The following is a 13,514-nucleotide window of genomic DNA, read 5'->3' as shown; positions in this document are numbered from 1 at the left end:
TAGAAAATTTTTCATTCATATCCTGAAATGCTTTTTAAATTTATAATAGTTTTCATCTTTCTCTGAAATCTCCTTGAGTAGCTTAATAATTGACCTTCTGAATTCTTTATCTGGTATTTTAAAGAGTTCATCCTGCTTTGGATCCATTGCTGGAGAGCTAGTGTTATCTTTTGAGGGTGTTATAGAACCCTGTTTTTTCATATTACCAGAGTTACTTTTCTGGTTCCTCCTCATTTGGGTAGATTATTTCTTCTAATTATCCTTGAATTGATGTTTGATTTGACTGTGTTTCTTTTTGTGTTTGTTTTTTAATTTCTTTTTTCCACTTAAGGATGTGACTTTAATGCTTATCATATTATGGCCTAATTTGGTTTTTGGTGCTTCCAGGGGTGAAGACTCTGTAATAGTTCCTTGGTTATAGAGAGTTTTTTTATGTGGCTTTCTTAGATGCTGGTTGTAGTAGCAATGTGCTTGGTATATTAGCAAGATCACTGTCTCCTATGGGGCTGTAATGATAAGAGGTCTCTTAAAGCTTATCTCATTCCCCTGTGGCATGCCCTTTTTTATTTACGTATTTTTGTCCAGTTTTTTTTTTTCTTTTTTTTTTTTTTTCGGCTGAATCTCACTCTGTTGCCCAGGCTGGAGTGCAGTGTCATGATCTCACTGCAATCTCCGCCTCCTGGGTTCAAGTGATTCTTGTGCCTCAGCCTCCCAAGTAGCTGGGATTACAGGTGCCTGCCACCACACCCAACTAATTTTTGTATTTTTAGTAGAGACAGGGTTTCACCATATTGGCCGGGCTGGTCTCGAACCCCTGACCTCAAGTGATCCACCCGCCTCAGCCTCCCAAAGTTTTGGGATTACAGGCATGAGCCACTGCACCCGGCCTTTTCTCCAGTGTTTTATTTACTAGTTTGATGGTTCCAGCTTCAGGCCAGTAGGGGAGGTGTCCCTGGGTAGGAATCAGCTGTGGCTAAAGCAGGTGGGTAAATGCAATAACCAGTGATGGGCAGAGGTCTCAGCCTTGACAGAGGTGGCTGGAGGAGTGAGTTGCAATGAGGTCTTACCAGGGGTAAGGGTTGGAGCCACCTCAGCTCCCCTGCCAGGTTAGCAGGAAAGTTATCCCTCTCAGACACACTCCTGTTTCAGTGCTCCAGCTTTTCGTCTCCAGACAGGCACCTCTTTTCATCTGCAGGAATTTTGATGTTCCAAATAGAGAAAAATTGTGAACGTCTCTCATACAAGCTTGAACCTAGAGGGTGCCCCTCCTATGGGGATGCAGTCACCCTGATGTCTTCCAGAAAGACTGTCTATAGTTGCACTCACACCGAGCTCCAATGGGAGAAGCTCCAACTGTGCCTGCAGTGGTAGACAATGGGTGTGGGGGTTGTCTGTCTGTTGGGTTAGAGCTGAAGACTTTTCCTGCTGAGCCCAGCACTGCAACTGTGCCTCTGCTGAAAGAAACTTCCCACTAGCAGAAAGATCTGGTTCTTAAGTCCTGCTGTCTGGATTATTTTCTCCCACAGGGTGTTCTCTTGATGTGGTGCACTCCCTGTTCCCCTAGGATCAGGGGGATCCCACTCCTAAGGGAACAGGGTCTCTGGGTCTAGCTGTCCAGTGAAGGTACCACACCCCAGGCTGGTGCTAGGGAATATCTGCAAGGGATCCAGTGATGTGACCTCTCTTCAAGTCTCCCAACAGTGAGTAGCAGCACCAGTTCTAATGGGCGTGGCAGGGTAATAGACTGTGAGAGTCCTTGGTTATTGATAGCCTTAGTGTGTTGGCTTTCTCGAACACTGGTTTTAGTAGTAATGAACTGGTCATGTGGACAAACTCAGGACCTCCTGGTTAGCCAGAATGGTGCAGGCAGTGGTGATAGCTGAGATTACATAGCCATCTTCTTCCTAGGTGCGTTGTTATTCTACCAGGAGATGCTGTAATGGACTGTGTTGGTTGGCCTCCAGCCAAGAGGTGATGCTTGCAAAAGAGAACCAGCTGCAATAGTAGCAATAGGACTTTTGCTTGCTTTATGTTGTCCAGAGGGGTTACTCTGGTTTCTCAGGCAATGAGTGGGGCTATATAGCCCCCAAGAGTTTCTGTCCTTTGTGTTAAACTACCAGGGCAGGTGACGGGGCAAAGCAGGGTGAGGGTTGGTTCAGGTGGGCTTGCGCTCTGAGTCTCCCTGTGCAGGGCAAGCAGCAGCCCCTGTGGAAGCCAGGGGATGGGAGTGGTTCTCAGGCCACTGGGTTGATGTTCCAAGAGGCAGTGTTGCTGGCTTTGCCACACAGAAGGGTTTGTTCAGAGTGGGGAGAAGCAGGTGGCTGTGAGCCCCACACAGATCCCATGCACTTGGCAAGACAGATGCACTCCCACAGTGTTCCACTGGCAGCAGAAAGCTAATTTCCAGTTAGCCTGCACTCAGAACTTGCAACTGTCCCGAGTCATATACGTTCCCTACAGAGATAGCAATCACGGCTTTCAGGCCGAGCCCCTCCCTGTCCACTGCAAAGCCAGGCACCCAGTTCCTGCACTGGCAGCTCCTGCACTCATGGCTGCAGCCCACTTTTCACTCTCCTCCACCCTGGCCCTGGCCAAGGGAGTTCATCCCCACCTAAGGTTATATCATGAAACCCAGTTGGAGGCTTCTTTCAACCTGCGACCACTGCCTGAACTTTTTGGCTGTCCTCCACAGGGTTCCCTGTGAGGAACAGTAAGAAATGGCTTCCCTCTGTCCATGCTGAAATCTGGGAGTGTGTGCAAGAATCTTCCTGCCACTGCTCCCACTTTTATATTCCACATCCCTCCCCAAGTCAGTACCTGTGCTGTATAGGGTTAGGGCCTTCTCCCATGGTCTGGACTTTCAGGGTCCACAGTGGGGGTGTGTATTCCAGGAGTAATGTAGGGTGAGTCCCCCTTCTCACACTCTGGGAACTCACAGCCCTTTGCCTGATTCACAGTGTAACCTGCAGCCTCCTGCTTCCTTCAAAGGGTCTGTAGATTCCTTTGGTTTTCCTGTTCAGTTTCTGCATTGCTCCTTGAAAAAAGTTCAGTGTGAATCTCTACAACTATTTTGTTTTTCCAAGTGGGAGAAGTATGCTAGCAATGCCGCTAATCTGCCATTTTGGAAAAACACAAACAAACTTCTGTCTTCTTTTGAGAAGTGTCTGTTCATGTCTTTTGCCCACTTTTTAATGGGGTTGTTTTTTGCTTGTTCAATTGTTTAAGTTACTTATAGATTCTGGATATTAGATATTTGTCAGATGGATAGTTTGTGAATATTTTCTCTTTTTTTTGTAGGTTGCCTGTTTACTTTGTTGATGGGTTTTTTTGCTGTGCAGAAGCTCTTTAGTTTAATTAGGTCCCACTTGTCAATTTTTGTTTTTGTTGCAGTTGCTTTTGAGGACTTAGTCATAAATTCTTTCCCAAGGCCAATGTTCAGAATGGTGTTTCCTAGATTTTCTTCTAGGATTCTTAGAGTTTGAGTTCTTATGTTTAAATCTTTAAGGCATCTTGGGTTGATTTTTGTATATGGTGAAAGGTAGGGGTCCAGTTTTATTTTTCTGCATATGGCTAGCCAGCTATCCCAGCATCATTTATTGAATAGGGAACTCTTTCCCCACCACTTGTTTTTGTCTACTTTGTTGAAGATCAGATGGATGTAGGTGTGCAGCTTTATTTCTGAGTTTGCTATTCTGTTCCATTGATCTATATGTGTCTGTTTTTGTATCAGTACCAAGCTGTTTTGGTTACTGTAGCCTTATATTTTTTTAAATTTTTTTATTTCTATGGGTTATTAGGAAACAGGAGGTGTTTGGTTACATGAATAAGTACTTTAGTGGTGATTTGTGAGATTTTGGTGTGCCCATCACCCGAGCAGTATACACTGCACTCAATTTGTAGTCTTTTATCCCTCACCCCCTTCCCACTCTTTCCCCCTGAGTCCCCAAAATCCATTGTGTTATTCTTATGCCTTTGCATCCTCATAGCTTAGCTTCCACTTATGAGTGAGAACATACGATGTTTGGTTTTCCATTCCTGAGTTACTTCACTTAGAATAAGTCTCCAATCTCATCCAAGTTGTGTTGATGCCATTAATTCATTACTTTTTATGACTGAGTAGTATTCTATCATATATATATGGAATTTCCGAATCAAATGATAGTTCTACTTTTAGTTCTTTAAAGAATCTCTATGCTGTTTTCCATAGCGGTTGTACTAGTTTACATTCCCACCAGCAGTGTGGAAGTGTTCTCTGTTCACCACATCCATGCCAACATGTATTATTTTTTTTATTTTTTGATTATGGCCATTCTTGTAGGAGTAAGGTGGTATCTCATTGTGGTTTTGATTTGCATTTCCCTGATCATTAGTGATGTTGAGCACTTTTTCATATGTTTGTTGGCCATTTGTATATCTTCTTTTGAGAATTGTCTATTCATGTCCTTAGCCCACTTTTTGATGGGTTATTTGTTTTTTCTTACTAATTTGTTTTAGTTTGTTGTAGATTCTGGATATTAGTCCTTTGTCAGATGTATAGATTGTGAAGATTTTCTCCCACTCTGTGGGTTGTCTGTTTGCTCTGATGACTGTTCTTTTTGCCATGCAAAAGCTCTTTAGTTTAATTAAGTCCCAGCCGTTTATCTTTGTTTTTATTACATTTGCTTTTGTGTTCTTGGTAATGAAATCCTTGCCTAAGCCAATGTCTAGAAGGGTTTTTCTGATGTTACCTTCTAGAATTTTTATATTTTCAGGTCTTAGATTTAAGTCCTTGATCCATCTTGAGTTTATTTTTGTGTAAGATGAGAGATGAGGATCCAGTTTCATTCTCCTACATGTGGCTAGCCAATTATCCCAGCACCATTTGTTGAATAAGATGTGCTTTCCCCACTTTATATTTGTGTTTGCTTAGTCAAAGATCAGTTGGCTGTAAGTATTTGGGTTTATTTCTGAGTTCACTATTCTGTTCCATTGGTCTATGTGCCTATATTTATACCAGTACCATGCTGTTTTGGTGACTATGGCCATATAATATAGTTTGAAATCAGGTAATGTGATGCCTCCAGATTTGATGGGTTTTTTGCTTTTTGATTTTTTGTTTGCTTGTTTTGCTTTGTTTTGTTTTGCTTAGTCTTGCTTTGGCTATGTGGGTTCTTTGTTGGTTCCATATGGATTTAAGGATTTTTTTTTCTAGTTCTGTGAAAAACGATGGTGGTATTTTGATGGGAATTGCATTAAATTTGTAGATTGCTTTTGGCAGTATGATCTTTTTCACAATATTGATTCTACCCATCAGTGAGCATGGGATGTGTTTCCATTTGTTTGTGTCATCTATGATTTCTTTAGCAGTGTTTTATAGTTTTCCTTGTACAGGTCTTACACCTCCTTGGTTAGGTATAGTCCAAACATTTTATTTTTCTTTTGCAGCTATTGTAAAAGGGGTTGAGTTCTTGATTTGATTTTCACCTTAGTCGCTGTCAGTGTATAGCAGAGCTACTGATTTGTGCACATTAATTTTGTATCTGGAAACTTTACTGAATTCTTTTATCAGTTCTAGGAGCTTTTTGGAGGAATCTTTAGGGTTTTGTAGGTATACAATTATATCATCAGCAAACAGCAATAGTTTGACTTCCTCTTTACTGATTTGGGTGCCCTTTATTTCTCTCTCTTGTCTGATTGCTCTGGCTAGGACTTCCAGTACTATGTTGAAGAGGAGTGGTGAGAGTGGGCATCCTTGTCATGTTCCAGTCCTCAGTGGGAATGCTTCCAACTTTTCCCCATTCAGTATGATTTTGGCTGTGGGTTTGTCATAGACGGCTTTTATTACATTGAGGTATGGCCCTTGTATGCTAGTTTTGCTGAGAGTTTTAATCATAAAGCATGCTGGATTTTGTCAAATGCTTTTTCCGCATCTATTGAAATGATCATGTGATTTTTATTTTTAATTCTTTTTATATTGTGTATCACATTTATTGACTTGAGTATGTTAAGCCTATATCCCTGGTATGAAACCCACTTGATTATGGTGGATTATCTTTTTGATATGTTGTTGGATTCAGTTAGCCAGTATTTTGTTAAGGATTTTTGCATCTGTGTTCATCAAGGATATTGGTCTGTAGTTTTCTTTTTTGGTTATGTCTTTTCCTGTTTTTAGTATTAGGGTGATACTGGCTTCATACAATGATTTAGGGAGGTTTCCCTCTTTATCTTGTGGAATAGTGTTAATAGGATTGGTACCAATCCTTCTTTGAATGTCTGGTAGAGTTCTGCTGTGAATCCATCTAGTCCTGGACTTTTTTGTGTAGGTAATTTTTTAATTATCATTCCAATCTCACTGCTTGTTATTGGTCTGTTCAGGGTATCTCATTCTTCCTGATTTAAGCTAGGAGGGTTGTATCTTTCCAGGAATTTATCTGTCTCCTCTAGGTTTTCTAGTTTATGCACGTAAAGGTGTTCACAGTAGCCTTGAATGATCTCTTGTATTTCTGTGGTGTCAGTTGTAATATCTCCCTTTTCATTTCTAATTAAGCTTATTTGGATTTTCTCTCTTCTTGGTTAATCTTGCTAATGATCTATCAATTTTATTTATCTTTTCAAAGAAACAGCTTTTTGTTTCATTTATCTTTTGTATTTTTTGTTTGTTTGTTTGTTTGATTTCATTCAGTTCTGCTCTGATCTTTGTTATTTCCTTTCTTCTGCTGGGTTTGTGTTTGGTTTGTTCTTGTTTCTCTTGTTCCTTGAGGTGTGACCTTATATTGTCTGTTTTTGCTCTTTCAGACTTTTTTATATAAGTGTTTAGGGCTTTTAGCTTTCCTCTTTGCACTGCCTTTGCTGTATCCCAGAGGTTTTGATAGGTTTTATGTCACTGTTGTCATTCAGTTTGAAGAATTTTTTTAAATTTCCATCTTGATTTCATTGTTGACTCAATAATCATTCAGGAACAGGTTATTTAATTTCCATGTATTTGCATGGTTTTGAACATTCCTTTTGGAGTTGATTTCCAGTTTTATTCTACTGTGGTCTGAGAGAATGCTTGATATAATTTCAATTTTAAATTTATTGAGGCTTGTTTTGTGGCCTATCATATGGTCTATCTGGGAGAAAGTTCCATGTGCTGTTGAATAAATGTATATTCTGGGGTTGTTGGATAGAATGTTCTGTAAATATCTCTTAAGTCCATTTGTTCCAGGGTATATTTTAAATCTATTGTTTCTTTGTTAACTTTCTGTCTTCTTGACCTGTCTAGTGCTGTCAGTGGAGTAATGAAGTCCGCCACTATCATTGTGTTGCTGTCTATCTCATTTTTTAGGTCTAGGAGTAATTGTTTTATAAATTTGGGAGCTCCAGTGTTAGGTGCATATATATTTAGGATTGTGATATCTTCCTGTTGGAGAAGGCCTTTTACCATTATATAATGTCCCTCTTTGTCTTTTTTAACTGCTGTTGCTTTAAAGTTTGTCTTGTCTGATGTAAGAATAGCTACTCCTGCTCGCTTTTGGTGTCCATTTGCATGGAATGTCTTTTTCCACCCCTTTCCTTAAGTTTATGAGTTCTTATGTGTTAGGTGAGTCAACTGAAGGCAGCAGATAGTTGATTGGCGAATTCTTACCCATTCAGCAATTCTGTATCTTTTAAGTAGAGCATTTAGGCCATTTATATTCAATGTTAGTATTGAGATGTGAGGTACCATTCCATTCATTGTGCTATTTGTTTCCTGTATGCCTTGGGTTTTTTTCTTTTTGTTTTTGTTTTTGCTTTTTTTTGTATTATAGGTCCTGTGAGATTTATGCTTTAAAGAGGTTCTGTTTTAGCAGTTTTTGTAGTGCTGCCTTGGTAGTGGCAAGTTCTTTTAGCATTTGTTTGTCTGAAAAAGACTGTATATTTCCTTCATTTATGAAGCTTAGTTTTGCTTGGTACAAAATTCTTGGCTGATAATTGTTTTGTTTAAGGAGGCTGAAGATAGGGCCCCAATCCTTTCTTGCTTGTAAGGTTTCTGCTGAGAAATCTGCTGTTAGTCTGATAGGTTTTCCTTTACAGGTTACCTGGTGCTTTTGCCTCACAGCTCTTAAGATTCTTTCCTTCATCTTAACTTTAGATAACCTGATGACAATGTGCCTAGGCTATGATCTTTTTGTGATAAATTTCTCAAGTGTTCTTTGAGCTTCTTGTATTTGGATATCTAGGTCTCTAGCAAGGGTGGGGAAGTTTCCCTCGATTATTGCCCAAATGTGTTTCCAAACTTTTAGATTTCTCTTCTTCCTCAGGAACACCAATTATTTTTACATTTGGTCATTTAACATCCCAGACTTCTTGGAGGCTTTGTTCATATTTTCTTATTCTTTTTTCTTTGTCTTTGTTGGATTGGGTTAATTCAAGAACCTTGTCTTCAGGCTCTGAGTTCTTTCTTGTGCTTGCTCAATTCTATTGCTGAGACGTACCAGAGCATTTTGCATTTTTATAAGTGTGTCCATTGTTTCCTGAAGTTTTGTTTTTTATTTATGTTATTTCATTGAAGATTTCTCCCCTCATTTCTTGTATCATTTTTGTTGATTTCCTTAAATTGGGCTTTGCCTTTCTCTGTTGCTTCCTTGATGAGCTTAATAACTGACCTTCTGAATTCTTTGTCAGGTAGATCAGGTGTTTCTTCTTGGTTTAGATCCACATCTGGTAAGCTAGTGTGATTTTGTGGGGGATGTTAAAGAACCTTGTTTTTTCATATTACCAGAGTTGGTTTTCTTGTTCCTTCTCATTTGGGTAGGTTCTGTCAGAGGGAAGATCTAGGGCTCAAGGCTGTTGTTCAGATTCTTTTGTCCTATGGGGTGTTCTCTTGATGTAGTACTCTCCCCCTTTTCCTAGGGATGTGGCTTCCTGAGAGCCCGAGCTGTAGTGATTGTTATCTCTTTTTAGGATCTAGACATCCAGCAGTCCTACCAGGTTCCAGGCTGGTATTGGGGGTTGTCTGCACAGAGTCCTGTGATGTGAACCATCTGTGGGTCTCTCAGCTGTGGATACCAGTACCTGCTCTGGTAGAGGTAGCAGGGGAGTGAGATGGACTCTGTGAGTGTCCTTAGTTTTGGTCATTTAATGCACTATTTTTGTGCTGGTTGGCCTCCTGCCGGGAGATGACACTTTCAAGACAGCATCAGCTGTGGTAGTATGGGGAGGATCAGGCAGTGGGTGGGGCCCTAGAACTCCCAAGAGTATATGCCCTTTGTCTTCAGCTACCAGGGTGAGTAGGAAAGGACCATCAGGTCGGGGCAGGGCTAGGCGTGTCTGAGCTCAGACTCTTCTTGGGCGAGTCTTGCTGCAGCTGCTGTGGGGATGGAGGTGTGGTTCCCACGTAAATGGAATTATGTTCCCAGGAGGATTATGGCTACCTCTGCTGTGTCGTGCAGGTTGTCAGGGAAGTAGGGGAAAACTGGCAGTCACAGACCTCACCCAGCTCCCACGAAACCCAGAAGATCAATCTCATTCCCACCATGCCCCCAACCCAGTAGTACCAAGTCTGTTTCCAGGCAGTGGGCAAACAGGACTGAGAACTTGCCCCAGGCTACCAGCCTCCCAGCTGCAAAAGCAAGTAGTGCTTTTGTGCTTCCCTGCCTGTGGAGTCTGCACACCAGATTCATGCCTTCCCCCAAGTTCTGTCCAGGAGATTTCCTATTCAGTTGGAATTGTTACAAAATTCAGCTGGAGTTTTCCTTCTCCCTGTGATGTTTTCTGAGTTCCTCTGGCAGTCCTCCCCAGGTAGCCCTGTGAGACAAGTCAGAAATGGCTTCCCTGGGAACCCAGAGAGCCCACAGGGCTTTTCCTGCTACTTCCTTTACCCCTGTATTTCACTTGGTTCTCTAAATTGACTCAGCTCCAGGTAAGGTCAGAATCTTCTCCCATGATCTCGACCTTCAGGTTCCCCAGTGAGGTTGTGTGTTTGAAGGTGGACAATCCCCCTTTCCTACTTCCACAGTTTGGGCACTCACCGTATTTGGGGCATCTCCCGGGTCCTGCGGGAGCAATACACTTCCTTCAGAGGGTCTGTGGATTCTCATGGCTTTCCTGAATTATTCCTGCAGTAGTTCTGGAGCAAAAGTTCACGATGCAAGGCTCCACATGCTGCTCTGTCCGTCCAAGTGGGAGCTGCAGTCTAGTCCTGCCTCCCGTCCACCATCTCTGTAGCCTTATATTAATAGTATATTTTGAAGTCAGGTAATGAGATGCCTCCAGCTTTGTTCTTTTTGCTTAGGATTGCTTTGGCTATTTAGGCTCTTTTTTGGTTCCATATGAATTTTACAATAATTTTTTTCTAATTCTGTGAAAAATGATGTTGGTAGTTTGACAGGAATAGCATTTAATCTCTTAATTGCTTCAAGTAGTGTGGCCATCTTAATGATATTGACTCTTCTAATCCATGAGCATGGAATGTTTTTCCATTTGTTTGTGTTGTCTCTGATTTCTTTCAGCAGCAATTTATAGTTCTCCTTTTACCTCCTTGGTTAGCTATATTTTTAGGGATTTTATTCTTTTTGTGTCTATTGTGAATGGGATTACGTTCTTGATTTGGCTCTCACCTTGGACATTATTGGTGTATAGAAATGCTACTGATTTTTTGTACATTGATTTTGTGTCCTGAAACTTTACTGAACTTGTTTATCAGTTCCAGGAGCCTTTTGGCAGATTCTTTAAAGTTTTCTAGGTATGCAATTATGTTATCAGTGAACAGAAAAATTTGACTTCTTCTTTTCCTATTTGGATGCCTTTTATTTCTTTCTCTTGCCTAATGGCTCTGGCTAGTACTTCCAGTGCTATGTTGAATAAGAGAGGTGAGAGTGGGCATCCTTGTCTTGTGCTAGTTCTCAAGGGTAATGCTTCCAGCTTTTGCCCATTCAGTAGGATTTTGGCTGTGGGTTTGTCATAGATGGCTCTTATTATTTTGAAGTAAGTTCCTTTGATAACCTAATTTGCTGAGAGTTTTTATCATGAAGGGATGTTGGATTTTATCAAAGGCTTTTTCCATGTCTATTGAGATGATCATATGGGTTTTCTTTCTAATTCTGTTTATGTGGTGAATCACATTTATGGATTCACATATGTTGAACCAACCTTGCATTGTGAGAATGAAGCCTACTTGATCATGGTGAATTAACTTTTTTTTTTTTTTTTGAGTCAGTGTCTCATTCTGTCACCTGGGCTGGAGTGCAGCGGCACAATCACAGCTCATTGAAGCCTCAACTTCCTGGGCTGGAGTGATCCTCACACCTCAGCCTCCTAAATAGCTGGGACCACTACACCCAGCTAATTTTTTATTTTTTCTGTACATGTGGGGTCTCATATCATGTTGCTCAAACTCCTGGGCTCAAGCAATTCTCCTGACTCAACCTCCCATAGTGCTGGGATAACAAGTATGAGCCACCATGCCTGGCCGTGAATTAACTTTTTCATGTGTAGCTGGATTCAATTTGCAAGTATTTTGTTGAGCATTTTTTTCAGTCTATGTTCATAGGGATATTGGCCTGTAGTTTCTTTTTTGTCTTTGCCAGGTTTTGGTATAAGGATAATGCCGGCTTCATAGAATAAGTTAGGGAGGAGTCCCTCCTCCTCATTTTTTTGGAATAGTTTCAGTAGAATTGGTACCAGTTCTTCTTTGTACTTTTGGTAGAATTTGGCTGTGAATCTTTCTGGTCCCAGGATTTTTTTTTTTTTAGTGTTAGATTATTTTATTACTGAATCAATTTCAAAACTCAATATTGTCTATTTGGGGTTTCAATTGCTTCTTGATTCAATCTTTGGAGGTTGTATTTCCAGGAATTTATCCATTTCCTCTAGATTTTCTTGTTTGTATGCATAGAGATGTTCATAATGATCTCTGAGGATCTTTTATATTTCTGTGGGATTAGTTGTAATGTCACCTTTGTCCTTTCTAAATGTGCTTATTTGGATCGTCGTTTTTTTCTTTGCTAATGTAGCTAGCACTCTATCGGTCTTGCATTTCCTTTCAAAGATCCAACTTTTTGTTTCATTGATTCTTTGTATGGATTTTTGAATCTTGATTCCATTCAGTTCCGTTCTGATTTTAGTTATTTCTTTTCTTCTCCTAGCTTTGGGGTTAGTTTGTTCTTGTTTTGGAATGAACATTTTTAAGGCCTTTAATATATATGGCCAAATTGCCATCCAAAAAGAATGTATCACTCTGCACTGCCACAAGCAAAGCATGGAGTGCTCCCGTCATCTCAGAATAAAACCCATCCATTTAATCAGCTCATTTGATGAAGGCCCAGGAAAACAAAGTTAGGGCATGATTCTTACTAGGTAGATGAAGAGAGTTAAGAGATGGCTAGTGGGGCGGGAAAGGACTGAAGCCTCAAGCCTTCATCCTGTTTAATTGTGAAGTATAGTGACCAACTAGTATAGTTCTAGTTGGCCTGAGACTTTCCAGGTTTTAGCACTGAGAGTCCAGAGTCCCAGGAAACCCCTAAGTGTCAGGCAGACAAGGACACTTGGTCGCTCTATCAAAAGTTAAACACCAGTACCACCTCTAAAGTTCTATTTACCACTTACAATTTCAGTTTTGAGCCTGTGTCTAAAACTCATTTTTTTAAGATACTCCTTGGTATATTCAAGGAAAACATCATAGAGCAGAGCCTAAGACGTGTGAGTGGTAAATAGAATAGGTCGGGTGTGAATCCTTCTGCTAACCTGAAAAATAAGGCAGTCAGCGTCCTTGGACCCTACTAGTGTCATCCAGGTCCAGGGCCTTCCCCCTCCTAGGATTCCATGTTCATGAAATCTGAGCCAAGCAACAGTATTGGTATTAGATTAGGCTTATTTAACCTCAACCACAAAAGAATGTTAGATTTGCTGAGAAAAAGTGGACATTCTCTGAAAAACATCCCCTTATTTTCTAAGTGTTCAAATTAACTAATAGGCATTTCCTTTCTTCTTTTTTTTTTTTTTTTTTTTGAGATGGAGTCTCACTCTGTCACCAGGCTGGAGTGCAGTGGCGTGATCTCGGCTCACTGCAACCTCTGCCTTCTAGGTTCAAGCGAGTCTCCTGCCTCAGCCTCCCAAGTAGCTGGGACTACAGGTGTGTGCCACCACGCCCAGCTAATTTTTGTATTTTTAGTAGAGACAGGGTTTCACCATGTTGGCCAGGATGGTCTCGACCTCTTGACCTTGTGATCTGCCTGCCTTCACCTCCCAAAGTGCTGGGATTACAGGTGTGAGCCACTGCGCCCGGCCTCCTTTCTTCTTGTGCTATTGAAGAGGGATTTGTGATTTAGGGGGAGCTGACATATGATCCTTCAACATGGAGAACTCTACCTGTCTTCAAAGGAAGCTCAGTTCTAGTGGGGCAAACACTGTGCATAGTTTGCCCTTGACCTTTGGGTTCCATAAGCTCTCTGTTGGGCTGGGCTGGAATTTACTTCTCACCAGTCACCCATGGAGGACCCACTCAGTGAGGGCCCACTCAGTGAGGGCCCACTCAGTGAGGGAAGATGCACAGAACATGGTGATGGGCCCTGGCC

General features: G+C 41.1%; 1 protein-coding gene across 9 annotated transcripts in view; it reads left to right on the top strand.

The window, feature by feature from the left end:
• The window catches only part of FLACC1 (flagellum associated containing coiled-coil domains 1), a 78,280-nt gene that overhangs the window by 40,974 nt on the left and 23,792 nt on the right, over window positions 1–13,514 (top strand). The window lies entirely within an intron of this gene.

This window comes from Gorilla gorilla, chromosome 11, assembly GCF_029281585.2.
Source record: "Gorilla gorilla gorilla isolate KB3781 chromosome 11, NHGRI_mGorGor1-v2.1_pri, whole genome shotgun sequence".
Taxonomy (NCBI): domain Eukaryota; kingdom Metazoa; phylum Chordata; class Mammalia; order Primates; family Hominidae; genus Gorilla; species Gorilla gorilla.
The sequence above is the reverse complement of the archived record's forward strand: the minus strand, read 5'-3'. Positions and strand labels throughout refer to the sequence as shown.